Source organism: Amblyomma maculatum, chromosome 4 (assembly GCF_055883805.1).
Source record: "Amblyomma maculatum isolate TAMU_Amacu chromosome 4, ASM5588380v1, whole genome shotgun sequence".
Lineage (NCBI taxonomy): Eukaryota > Metazoa > Arthropoda > Arachnida > Ixodida > Ixodidae > Amblyomma > Amblyomma maculatum.
In genome coordinates, this window is record NC_139347.1 from 84,176,664 (window position 1) to 84,191,222 (window position 14,559).

The following is a 14,559-nucleotide window of genomic DNA, read 5'->3' on the forward strand; positions in this document are numbered from 1 at the left end:
CTCGTTGGTTAGTTGGCTTGCTTGCTTGTTTCGTTGTTCAAGAACGCATAATCACGAGGAGGATCACAGAAATCTGAACAAAAGGAAGAAAATAATGTGCAATGACGATCGCAAATTATTCGTGACCTGCAGCCGAAAATATCGGACACGGTGTCAATTATTGTTGAGCTGTGGGAAGAAAGAGGATTTGGCATACGGCGGCTTGATAACAATCGCCTTCGTCGCTTGGTAGTGCAGTATGGGTACGACGCTCGTATAATCCTCTCTGCAATTCTCATATTCTTTGATATTTTTCAGCGCATGACAGTGAGAGTGCATGGTCTATTTCTAATGGTCGAGAGTCCAATGAAGAAACCTTCATTGGACTCTCGACCATTAGAAATAGAAGATGGTCAGAAGATGGAAACCCATCTTCTGACCACCGAAAAACTATCCCACCGACATAGCAAAAACAGACTTCGTCCTCTCGAAATTAGAGGAGTCGTGCGCGAAACCGAAATATATGAACAAGAAATGGGAGGCCAAGTAAAACATTCGGATCACGTTGTGGCTTCCCGTATGTTTGCATCTCTCTTGCGGTAAAATAAGGCCAAGAAGGCATTACGTTCCTCAGCACATTACTCTACAATGGCAGTTTCATAAGCCGAGATATCAAGCGCTGGTTCCATGCTGCGCTAGTGCATCAGTCACCAAGGCTGTCATTGAAGCCAGCTGTTCTGCAGTCGGTAAGAGTAAAGCTACATACGTTTCTCGTAATATCTGCTAATGCGGCAAGCAATTGAATTCACACTTAATACATCGCGTAACTAATTTGTTTTCCTTAAATACCTCTTTTGGGTATTACATAAGGGGCAGGGTGTACTAAACGCTGGCGTTTACAGCAGGCATTAATGTTGCTTCGCAGGTTTTTACCTTGAAGTCCCTACGCTCTTAGTTCTTGTAATACCTTAGCAGACGCCGTATTCTGCTACATAAACATGTGTTACTATCCCTTTTTCGTTACTTTCTTTCCTTTTCCACCCTTAGTATTCCCCTTGCATCTCTTGCGACATTTTTTGTCTCCTCCGAATAACTCTGGTCTGTTTGTCGTACAATCACTAGCAAATGCAGATATAGCAAGCATATACACTAGCAAAGACAGATATAGAGGTTTACCCTCGGATGCAGGTATATGCACCTTCATTTCCTCAGCCGCGGCTTACGTTATTTCAGGAAAATTGTATTACATTTATCATAGATACAGCTACGCTGCAATAAACGTGCGCTATCAACACGTCTAAGGATATTTGCCCGATGTCTTCTTGTTTAGGACTTCAGTGCGTGTGTGTGTGCACGTGTTCTTCGTGCAAACAGCTTTTTACACATAAAATTTTCAAGTTTTATGTGTAATGGAAAGAAATCTATTATATGTGGGTTCATAAACTGCAATCATCATGACGTTGCAGGTGTATTCATGCCAATTGTTTAACTTACTATGCTGGGTGTCCAAGCTAATTTTAGCCGGGGGCTAAAATATAAAACATCAGCCATATGGCGCATCACAGGCAATTTTTTATTCTGTCATTAACTAATTAGTAATTACGATATTTTTTTCTGATTTACTAAGTACTGCCTTTTGACAATAAATGTGATTCGCAAAGCTGGAGAGCACCTCCTGAAACCCCCATTCCATTGATTTCCGACAAGAAAAGCCCGACTATATCGTTTTTCCAAGTTCTGAAGAAAGCCCTCGCAATACAAAAATATCACGTCACTAACGCATTCGTGCGCCACGATTGTGGTGCTCTCAATTATGGTTTGAGAGAACGAAATTAGCTGCGGCCGTAACTCGACAGGCCAGCCCCAGCGGTTGGCTGATATGTTGGCGATGGTTGCAGCTAGCTCGGTGAGCTCGCTGCGACTTGCACCGTCACGTGCGCCGGCTGCCTGAAGCGAACAAAATACGGCAGACATATCGGCTTTCCGCTGCAACGGGGGTCGTGGAGCCAAGGCCCCAGATAATTTCGTTCACTGAAATCGAGATAGAGAGCAGCACAATCGTCGCGCACGAATGCGTCTGTCACGTGATATTTTTGTATTTCACGGGCTTTCTTTAGAGCTTGAAAAAACGATACACGTGAGGCTTCCTTTAGTGAAAATAGATGGAAAGGGGGTTTTGGAAGGTGCTTTCCAACTCTGAAAATTCATTTATTGTTTAAAGGCAATAGTCAGTAAATTAGAAAAATTGCCTCAATTACTAATCAGTTAATTGCAAAACAAAAAGTTTGCCTGTGGTGCGCCAGATTCCTGGCAGCTGTATATAAGTGGTTTCTCTGGTCCATCTCAAATGTTTGATTTTTTAACATGGAAAGGGGGTTTTGGAAGGTACTTTCCAATTCTGAAAATCCATTTATTGTTTAAAGGCAATAGTTAGTAAATTAGAAAAATTACTAATTCATTACTAATTAGTTAATTGCAAAACAAAAAGCTTGCCGGTGGTGCGCCAGATTCCTGGCAGATGTATATAAGTGGTTTCTCTGGTCCATATCAAATTTTTGATTTTTTAACCTTTAGCTAAATTTAGCTTGAACACCCTGTATGTCTTTTTACAGGAACAGAAAGCAAGCCGGTTTTGAGCTAATTTTTCAATAACAAAACAAAAGAAAAATACTATAAGAGGACTACGACATTCCATCGAACTTTCGTCTCAAGGCTGGTCATATGTCAAAAGTACTATCTCACATTTTGTAATCGATCTGATAATATAAACCAAGTGCCCTGTTTCTCGATGTGACCACTTATGCTTTACATATACATATCCTACAATAAACGTTAAAGCTGAAGCTTTGCTCCCAAACACTGTTACATTGCATACGCGAAGGGTCTGTCTCAGATTACATTATAGAGGTCGGCTGATTATCAGCGCTGAAATAAAAGTGTGTGAATCGAGCATCCTTAATCATCTAACTCATAAAACAGCAGAAACTAGCGTCAAACAATGATCGCAAGAACGTTCGCTAGAGTAAAAAAACAATTCTGTTAATGCGACTGCAATGGTCCGCTAACTTTAAAGGTCGCAATATGGTTTTCACCTCCACTTCGCGCTTGTGTGAACGCAAATGAAAGCAAGAATAAACGCGCCAGCAGTGTAGCCAGAACGTTGTTGTCATTGGGGTTTTCAGGAACATTGGCAGTGGTTGGTAATGCCATTAATCACCTATTATGCGACGTGAGTCACGTGCCTAGTATACTGCAATTTTTCGAAAAGGAAGCTCATTTTGCTCATTATGGGAAGAGGACTCCTTAATTTCGATTGGTTTTACGGCTTAACAGCGAGCAGCTTTTATTTTTTCACTAAGGGTGACCCTAAATCCATAACTTTGACGACGCAATCATTTTTGCTCACCATTCGTACTCATTCACCTGCAACAAACGCAGGTTGCAGGTTGCTTCTTTTTTCTATTGCTATCTCTCAAGAGAGAGAGAGACAAACATTTATTATGAGCAGGCGTGAAATATCCAGCCCTAAGTGGGCAGCCTCCTCAGTCCAGGAAGCCGTGGACCCGAGCCATCTCCCGAGTCCGGCTGACCAGACTACGCTGATCCTCCAGGCTTGGGCTTGATAATGAAAACAAAATCGCCCACTGTCGAAACTCAGGCATGCCGGAGCACTGAAAGTCTAAAATATTGCTTCATTTGTGCATAATAGTTGGTTGTCTTTCGAGGCTATGAACGCCCCAAGAAATCTGCAGACACAAATAACTGATTTGAGTGTGCAACTACTCATTGAGAAGTCATGGCGATGATGTTTTTATGCCATGGAAATAATGGGGACGATAACGCGGCGAATATCATGTGCTCGGGACATTATGACTTCTGTTAGATAAGGAGCGGTGATTTGTTTTGTCTAGTAGATATATGCACTGAGCCTCCTCCGTGCGACTTTGCGTTTTCGTCCATCTAATAGGTTCTTCTGCATTGATAAACAATTTACCCGATTGTAGACATGACGTGCAAATTAAATCCTATGTCCAATGAACGAACGAACCTTCTATGTGCCAGTGCAGCATTGCGTATTAAGCCGCCATTTAGAGGCGCCACTCATTGACGGCGAGAGAGATCTCTCGAGTGTACGCCACATACATGCATGTCGCTCGCGTTATTCCGATTAAACCTACCGGAACCAAAAGCTAATGTATATATTTCACCTTGTTAACGTACAATTAAATGTACGACTAGGGTTCCTTGGCATCTGAATGAGTCCCATTTCATAAGCGATATCACATCTCATAAGCGGCTACCGGTGGAATACCTAAATATCTGCTTGCCGCGGAGTCTGATTCCTCGCATGATATTGCTTTCCCATATGCTATCAATGTTCTTCACAGTTTAGTGATCGTGGCGAAACCTTTCAACATTGAAAATCTTTAAAATCCTTCTGGATTTGATCGTGACGTCTTCTTCAGCTAAATGTAGGAGAAAAAATAACTTCGTCTGCAGTATGTATTCGTGATTGATGTTAGGGAACTTTCAGAAACTAAGTCGTCTTGTTTAATGCTCTAAAATTTAAGTGACAATAACTCTCGTGTTTGAGCATAAGGGCTCAGAGTAAATACATATTCGTAGGAAACTACGGCATGATATGGAGAAATGCAAATTCGACCGTATGCACTATTCGTTTTAGCCCAGTGTATTCGCCCACTGTTGTACATGAAGAGCTTTCAATCGTTGTCGGCTTGAAGCTGCCGTGGATAAATGAAAACCACTTGGTTTTTGAAACTAACACTCTCCTGTTAGTCAAGAGAAGGGCGGCAGAAAGCAAATTGAATATGCATCTGGCACCCAAGAAGAGGCGCAACAAAGAGAGACGAGGAACAGTATCTTTAGTAAACTAAATAAGAATTGACGTAGATAAAAACGCAATTTCAGCGTCGAGCCTTTAAGGCGATTGTCACTGCCTCGAACAGTTCGGCCCACTTCAAACGGCAGGCTTAGCACAAGGTGTTCTGTATTGGTCTGAACGCAAAATCTCCCAGTGCAGCAGGACTGTGCCTGTAATGCGCTTACAGACCTGCAGTGTTAGGCAAATATATTGAATGAAGTAGGTAAAACTGCTCCAATATGAGTGAGACATCGAATGACATTTCTTTGGGTGTGGCGAACTTGTCGCAATCCCCTTCGAAACAATGTTGAGAAGAGCACTGTGAATTTCTTTACTTATACCAAGCCGCAGCGCATCGCCGTACAAATGAAAGGAGCCGCAGATAATGATCACGCGTTTCAAAACAGTTTAGTTTATGGAGAAAGGACGTACTGCATGAACAAGGTACCAGGACGAAGCTGTATTGGTGGGCAGCTTTGTGACAGTATGATGCACACCGTGCATTCTATGGTCACTTTAAAAATAGTGGCTACAAGCAATATTGTTACACGAACACAGACACCTCCCAACTGGCTTTCTGGTTTATTGCCCTCGCGGCACAATTAAATCGCAGATTGCCTTGCCGGCTTCACGTAACCATGACATGGGCATTATTACCATGGATGCAGTACAGTGCAGGTATTAGTGTCTTCTGCTCTAATAATACCTCTGATCTAACGACCACGTGCACTAAAGTCGTCAGCGACGAGAGAAACGCCTGTTCTGACGGTGTCACGGAGGAGAGACAGCTGACAGCAGCGTCGTGGCATTGTCAGAACACACGCTGACCTTTGAGAATGTGATGGCAAACATCATAACACGTTTCTCTCTCTCTCGCACACACACAGCTGGATCGCCTGTATGTGCCCATATTCTGTCGTCCGTGGTTCTATTATCTGTTGAGTGGCGAGCACTATAAGAAGACAGCAAGAACCATGTACCCTCAGTCTTGAGAAAGGAGGTCGACAGCAAATAAAACTGGAATCAGTATGAACATTTTTTCACCAAAAGAACGGTACACCAGAGCCCCAGACAGCACCTCAGCTCCTACACGCTTCTTCGTCCTCCCACTCGTAGTTCCTCGTTTTTGTCATTCATCTAGCTGTAACAATATAAATAAATAAATATATATATATATATATATATATATATATATATATATATATATATATATATATATGAAGGAAAGAAGCGAACAGTCGGCGAGGCCAAGGAAAGCGTTGGGGTTGGTACTTTATGTCTTTTTTTAATGTTTACTTGGATAATCACAGAAATTAGTAATTTAATCTGTTTACGGGAAAGATAATTAAACACAAAGTAATTAAACACAAATTATCTTTCCCGTAAACAGATTAAATGACTAATTTCTGTGATTATCCAAGTAAACATTAAAAAAAAAGACAAAGTACCATCCCCAACGCTTTTCTTGGCCTTGCCGACTGTTCGCTTCTTTCCTTCCTATATATATATGTGTATATATATATATATATATATATATATATGAAGGAAAGAAGCCAACAGTCGGCGAGGCCAAGGAAAGCGTAGGGGATGGTATGTTTATGTCATTTTTTTTTTTTTTTAATGTTTACTTCGATAACCACAGAAATTAGTAATGTAATCTGTTTAGGGGAAAGATAATTAGACACAAAGTAGAAGAAAAAAGTAGAAGAAAAAACCCTCATTTCCCCTTGATTGATCTATATATATATATATATATATATATATATATATATATATATATATATATATATATATATATCTGTGTGTGTGTGTGTTTGTTAGTGTGTTTGTGCGTGCGCACAAGAAAAACACTCATCACTGCTATTTAATACACAAGTGGAAAGATGAACCTTTCTGCATACCGAGACATTTTTTTGAACATTGGTCTAGAGATGCAAGAAGAGAGTCAAGAGCCTGTCTTTCCTTTTAAACAAACGTTCAATATACCCAAGTCAGCTTCTGGCCGAAACTTCTACTGGGCAGCTACTTTAAAGCCACGATACAAGTATGGAGATGCGACAGCATTCTTTTCAGATCTTTCAAGTGTATTTTTCCTTGCGTAATGATCTCGAGCACTCATATGACTGGGGTATTGCCCTTTGTATTCCTCTAGGTAAGTGATCCTAAAAGTAACCGCTCTGCTAGGGCGCACATGAAAGCATTCAAGGAACGCGCCAGGCAACAAAATTGTCTCCACGGCCAGCGTTGTCCCAATTACTGAGATAAAGACTTTCCTTGCTGCGCTGCGCCTCTAATAAAGGCACCGCCTTGAAAACTGCTATTAAATTTCTCAGGTCATAGCCGTTCATACTGCGCTGCTATGGCCTGGAATAACATACTTGAAGGGCATGCTGGGACATATATTATCATGGAAGAATAGATCGGTATGTGTAATAAAAGCTGTTATTTAATACAACTGTAGAAAACTTGAACCAGACAACACATATAACACTTAAGTGTTCTTTTGTTTACAGCTATGATTTAGTATATGTGTTCATGTTAAATAATTATTGTGGGGCCACTGTCCCCAAAGTATGGTTAAGAAAAAGTTATATGGCGCGTATAGCACATCTTTTGTTACTGTCTTCAGCTCGAATTGGAGTACCGGATATACTGAAAAGCCAGAGTATCAATAAACAGTCACTCCAGTTTTCTCCCTGGAAAGAGTAAAAGAACGCTAAAGTCAGGCTCTCAGTGAATATAAAAGCCTAATCCTTCATCCTCAGGAATACATGGACTTCCTGAAAAGCTAGGTGGGGCTACTACGGCCACCGGTCTTTAGGCCAACGCTCCTTGGCTCAAACGTTGCAAAGCGTCCGGCAAGGTTTCTTTATTAACTTCCTTAAAACACTATATATTTCACTGAATACACCACAGTACATAATTTATTTATTAGGGTGCCATTTATATTCACAAATTTCTTTGCAATGTGGAGACTCATAACTTTAAGCACCACAGTCCGAAGACCAACGGAGCAGAAATGTGTTCCTTGTTGTAAGAGCTGTTAAGCGGGGATCCAGGCACTGGTAGCGGGCACTGGTAGCGAGCAGGACCAGAGCGGGGGTGGCCTAGCTTGCAGTCAGCTGGTCAGCAAAATCACTTCCTTTTCCTCTTTCTCGGCGATCTGCCCACCTAATCGGAACTTCTTCTTTACAATCTGGCCCCCGCAGAAAAGAGGAGCCATCCTGGCGACTCAAGGAGACGAAAGGAATGCGGGATCGTAGTAAGGCTTCAAACGGTCGACGTGAACAATCTCACGCTCACGATGGCGAAGGTCGGTGGAAGCGGCTAGCGGTTCAACTAGGTAACTGACGGGAGAAGTCTGTTGGAGCACTAGATAGGGTCCGTGGTACTTGGAAATAAACTTGCTGGTCAGACCGGGTGGTGTCGATGGGACCCAGAGCTGCACGTGAGCACCGGGAGAAAATTGGTGGACAGAGTGGCTGCTGTCGCTGTGCGCTTGTTTCTGGGCTTGCTCGTCCGTAGTGAGTGAGCGAGTCAGTTTGCGACATTCTTCAGCGTGCCTGGCAGCTGCTGAAAGCGATCTATACTCTGAGATATCAGGACGGCAGGGAAGGATGGTGTCGAGTGGAGACGAAGGTTCACGCCCGTACAGCAGAAAAATTGGCGAGAATCCGGCAGTCGCTTGAACGGCGGTGTTGTAGACGTAGGTTATAAATGGGAGACCCTTGTCCGAATCGGAGTGATTGGAGGCGATGTACTTGGACATCATGTCACCTAGTGTGCGATTGAAGCGCTCTGTCAGTCCGTTGGTTTGAGGGTGGTACGTGCTGGCTGTCCGGTAAATGGAGCGCTTCGCATAGGAGCGCTTCGACAACCTCGTATAAGAAAGGTTTGCCTCGATCACTTAGAAGTTCACGGGGGGTTCTGTGCCGCAGAATGAAATTATGAAGAAAAAAGGACGCGATAGTGGATCCGGTGGCATCCTGAAGTGCTGCTGTCTCCGTATAGCCAGTGAGGTGGTCGACGGCCACGAATATCCAACGATTTCCTGCAGGTGTGTACGGCAGAGGTACATACTGCCACCTGGTGTCCCCATGTTCTTGCTGCGCCTGGAAGAAGAGGACACTGAAGTTGACTCTCGCGTGCTGTGTGCCGAACTTCGCCTGCTGGTACAGCTTCGTCCCGGCGTTTTAGTCAAGTCTAGCCCTGTTGTCCGTGACATATTTTGGTGTCGGCGCAGGGTATCGATCCCAGTATATGTCCCGCACTCCTCCGCATACCCAGGATTCAGGTCCTGTGCCAATTGACACTCCTGTTCACCGCACTAGCCGGAGGAACCTAGGCCTACCACCTGAGCACGGGCCGTTGGAATTCACCACCGCAGCCGCCCCTCGACCTGTCATGCAAACTCCAACGTACTACATTCTACAGAGCCCACGACTGCCTAAGACTTTCCACGGCTGTCAGACGGAAGACGTCGAAGACTGGCTCACCCAGTTTGAACGGGTCGCCGCATTTAATCAGTGGGACGACGCCGCAAAGCTCAGGAACGTCTTCTTTAGCCTGGAAGATGGCGCTCGTACTTGGTACGAGAATCGTGAAGGCGTGCTAACATCGTGGCGCGAGTTCTGCCGCTGCATCCTGGACACCTACACCAGCCCGGATCGCCGAGAACGAGCGGAAAGGGCCTTACGCTCTCGAATACAGATGCCGAACGAGACCATAACCATGTACGTGGAGGACATGACTAGGTTGTTCCGACGATCTGACCCGGCCATGCCCGAAGAGAAAAAGGTGCGCCATCTCATGCACGGCGTTAAGGAACAACTGTTCGCTGGGCTCGTGCGCAACCCGCCGAGCACAGTTGCCGAGTTTGTTTCGGAAGCAATCACGATGGAAAGGATGCTCCAGCAGCGGTCTGCGACCTACGACAGGCCGGTACTCGCCGCTTCGCTCACTGAGCCGCATTCGGCCTTCGGGGCTAGTCCGGATCTCCTTCGCGACATCATCCGCTCCATTTTGCGTGAAGAGCTCCAGAAGCTTTTCGGTGCTCCCCAGCCGACGGTCAGCTCTGTCGCTAGTATTGTCCGAGAAGAACTCCAGCAAGCACTTCGGCCTTCGGTACCAGCTGCTAACCCGCCATCCTTTTCCGCCGAGTCCTGTCGGCCAACGTATGCGGACATCTTGCGACGTCCCCCGACTGATTCCACGCAATTACTGCCACCCGACCAAGGCTCACTTTATTCAGCCCACCCCGAGCCGTACATCTACAACCGCCGACCACCCCAGCGAAAGGCAGACCTGTGGCGTGCCCGAAATCGGCAGCGCCTGTGCTTCCACTGCGGGGAAGCTGGTCACCTGTATCGACAGTGCCCATATCGACAACTGGGACTGAAGGGTTTCCCCATCGACATGCGTAACCCTCCTTTAGGCCAACGACCCCGGGATATTGAGGACTACGTAGCCCAGCAGCGCATGGCGCCAACTTTTAGACGACAGTCACGATCTCCGTCTCCTCGCCGACTATCCTCGCAGCCCAGCTCATCCGGGATGGCGCAGCGACGGTCGCCTAGTCCGAGCCGGGAAAACTAAAGACAGCGACCTCAGGGGGCGAGGCCGCTTCAAATCGACGCGACGAAGACCCCCCGACAACGCGACCTGTGAGTGACCGCGACTTGACGGCCCCGACGACAGTTCGTACACGTGAAGACAGACTCTCGCTGGATATACCCGTGCTCCTCGACGGCTATAAGGTTAGCGCATTGGTAGACACTGGTGCTGATTTTTCGATTTTAAGCGGGAAGCTAGCGGCGCTTCTAAAGAAAGTGATGACGCCATGGTCTGGCACGCAGATTCGAACCGCTGGCGGACATGTCGTAACTCCGAGCGGTCAGTGCACGGCGAGAGTCCAAATTCGCAACTCCACGTTTGTTGTCAGCTGCCTTGTGATACCTGACTGCTCCCGCGACTGTATCCTTGGTGTCGATTTTCTCCGGGAGTATGGGGCCATTATCGATCTCCGGAAGCGCACCGTGACCTTTTCGACCGAGAAAGCTGATGATACTGACACCGCAGACCGCCAAAGCCGTGCCCCTCTTCGAATTTCTGCCGAGAGCGTTTCTATTCCGCCACGTTCTAGTGTTTTTGTGACTGTTAACTGCGATGAACTACGTGACGGAACGGCGGTCGCTGAGGGCAACCAGTCCCTTTTGCTCACCCACGGCGTCACCTCGGCGCGGAGTCTCATCCATCTGCGTAACGGCCGATCTAAACTCCTGGTGACTAACTTTACGAACGAACCCCGCCATCTTTTCCGCGCTACTGCAATCGCATTCGCCGACGCCTTAGCGGACGTTTCTGAATGTTTTACGTTTGGAGAAGTTGAAAATGTGCGCCCATCCCTTGATCGTCTGGATATTAGTACAGATCTCTCTGAAACACAGCAGCACGATCTGCGTTCTCTCCTTCTAAAATACAGTGCTTGTTTCGCGACGTCATCGAAAATTCGGCAAACGCCTCTTGTGAAGCACCGCATAATTACTCCCGACGATGCCCGCCCTATACGCCAGCAGCCGTACCGCATCTCAACGACGGAACGTGAAGCGATTCAGACACAGGTTCAGGAGATGCTTCGTGATGGTGTCATCCAACCCTCCAACAGTCCGTGGTCGTCCCCTGTCGTGCTGGTGAAAAAAAAGGATGGTACCCTTCGCTTCTGTGTTGATTATCGAAAATTGAACGACATCACTAAAAAAGACGTCTACCCGCTGCCTCGTATCGACGATTCGCTCGACAAGCTTCGCCGTTCCCAGTACTTCTCCTCCATTGACTTGAAGAGCGGGTACTGGCAGATTGAGGTCGATGAGCGGGACCGCGAAAAAACAGCTTTTGTCACCCCAGATGGACTGTATGAGTTTAAAGTGCCGCCATTCGGCCTATGTTCAGCGCCGGCTACTTTTCAGCGCATGATGGACACCGTTCTCGCCGGCCTCAAATGGCAAATCTGTTTAGTTTATCTCGACGACGTTGTCGTGTTCTCTGAAACCTTTGGAGAACACCTCGAACGCCTTCGCGCAGTATTAGACGCCCTCCGGTCAGCTGACTTGACGCTCAAGCCCGAGAAGTGCCACTTTGGCTACAAAGAGTTGAAGTTTCTCGGTCATCTTGTGAGTGCCGCAGGCGTTAGGCCAGACCCCGACAAAACTGCTGCTGTCGCCAAATTTCCCGTTCCTGCCACGAAGAGGAGTTTAAAACGTTTCCTGGGTTTGTGTGCGTACTACCGCCGCTTCATCGCCGACTTTTCCAAGATAGCCGCACCCCTGACCCGCCTCACGCGGGATGGTACACAGTTCGTGTGGGCTGCCGAGCAACAGGAGGCTTTTGCGGAGCTGCGCAGACGACTGCAAACTACCCCTGTTCTTGCGCACTTTGATGAAGACGCTGCCACCGAAGTCCACACCGACGCCAGCAACATCGGCCTTGGCGCTGTACTTGTACAACACCAAGCTGGTGTGGAAAGGGTCATTGCGTATGCCAGCCGCACGCTCTCCCGAGCTGAAACAAATTATTCCACTACGGAAAAGGAATGCCTCGCGGTTGTGTGGGCAACTATGAAATTTAGGCCTTACCTCTATGGCCGTGCGTTTAAAGTCGTTACTGACCACCATTCTTTGTGTTGGCTGGCCAATCTCCGTGACCCATCGGGGCGCCTAGCACGATGGAGCCTTCGCCTCCAAGAATTTGATTACTCCATTGTGTACAAATCTGGTCAGAAGCACGAAGATGCTGACGCGCTCTCCCGGGCACCCATCGGATTTGTCGATAACGTCACGGATGACAGAGGGTTTCTTGGACTAGTAAATGCCTCAGACATAATGACCCGACAGCGAGCTGACCCAGAACTTCGACCTGTCATTGACCACCTGGAGGGTCGCGCTGCTGACGTCCCCCGTCAGTTTGGAAGGCACCTGTCTGCATTCTGTCTTCGGAATGACGTTTTATTCAAGAAAAACTCCAGCACTGTTGATCGAGCGCACCTCCTTGTCGTGCCGGCCGACCTTCGCGACGATATCCTTTTTGCTTGCCACGATGAGCCCACATCCGGCCACTTGGGCTTTGCACGCACACTCGCTCGAGTTCGTCAAGCCTATTATTGGCCTAAACTTTCTGACGCTGTCCATCGCTACGTCAGAGGCTGCCGCGAGTGTCAGCGTCGAAAGGTGCCTCCTCTCAAGCCCGCGGGTTTGCTCCAACCTATTATTCCACCTCGGTCGCCGTTTGACCAAGTCGGCATCGACCTACTGGGCCCATTTCCGCTGTCATCGATGGGTAACAAATGGATTATAGTCGCGACTGACTATCTCACACGTTATGCGGAAACCAAGGCAGTGCAGCGGGGCACATCAATTGAGATCGCCCAATTCTTTATGCAGCAAATCGTGTTGCGTCATGGTGCACCGTCCCTAGTCGTAACCGATCGAGGCACCGCGTTTACGGCACAGCTCATGCATGACGTGCTCGAGCTTAGTCATACCAGCCACCGAAAAACTACTGCATATCACCCGCAGACGAATGGCCTCACGGAGAGACTCAACAAAACCATCGCCGACATGATTGCAATGTACATAGACTCGCAGCACAAAAACTGGGATGAAATTCTCCCCTACATCACATATGCCTACAACACGGCCATCCAAGAGACGACGCGTTTTACACCATTTCGCCTAGTCTACGGACGTGACGTTCAGACGATGTTGGATGCCATGCTTCCGAGCTGCACAGATGATCATCCACTCACGCCAGACGCCGAGCAGTTTGCTCAGCGCGCTGAGGAAGCACGTCAACTTGCCCGCATTCACATTCAACAACAGCAGGGCACGGATGCACGCCGCTACAACCTCCGTCACCGACACGTCGCATACCATCCTGGAGAGAAAGTTTGGGTGTGGACCCCGGTGCGTCGGCCCGGCTTGTGTGATAAACTGATTTCTCGTTACTTCGGACCTTACGAAGTTCTGCGCCGAGTCACGGAAGTGACTTACGAAGTTCGTCCAGTGGGTACTGTGCAGCCCTCGCGTCGGCAACCACGCTCCGAGGTCGTGCACGTTGTCCGCATGAAGCCCTATTTCACGCGGTAGTGCGCTATGCGCTTGTTTCGTTGTCGCGTAGGGCACCTTACCCCGCCTCCGTTATCTATGCTGTCCATGTGCTGGTCTTTCGTTTCGCTTACATTGGCCATCGCTCGCGCTCCGTCCCTTATTTCGTTTTTTAAGAGGGGGAGTAATGCCACCTGGTGTCCCCATGTTCTTGCTGCGCCTGGAAGAAGAGGACACTGAAGTTGACTCTCGCGTGCTGTGTGCCGAACTTCGCCTGTTGGTACAGCTTCGTCCCGGCGTTTTAGTCAAGTCTAGCCCTGTTGTCCGTGACAATACAAATCGATGCCAACACGATCGAATGGTCGGTATGGGCACGGAAGGGGCTGTAGTGGAGCCGGCTAATGGAGAGGAGGCGGCTTGCGACGTTGGCAATCGATGCACGAAAGCACATACTTACTGACGAAGGTATACATATCGCGCCAGTAAAAGCGCGGTCGCAACCGTTCATAAGTCTTAAATACACCCACATGGCCACACTGCGGATCGTTATGGTAAGATGCGCAGATATCACTTCGGAGGTGGCGAGGTACGACGAGCAGC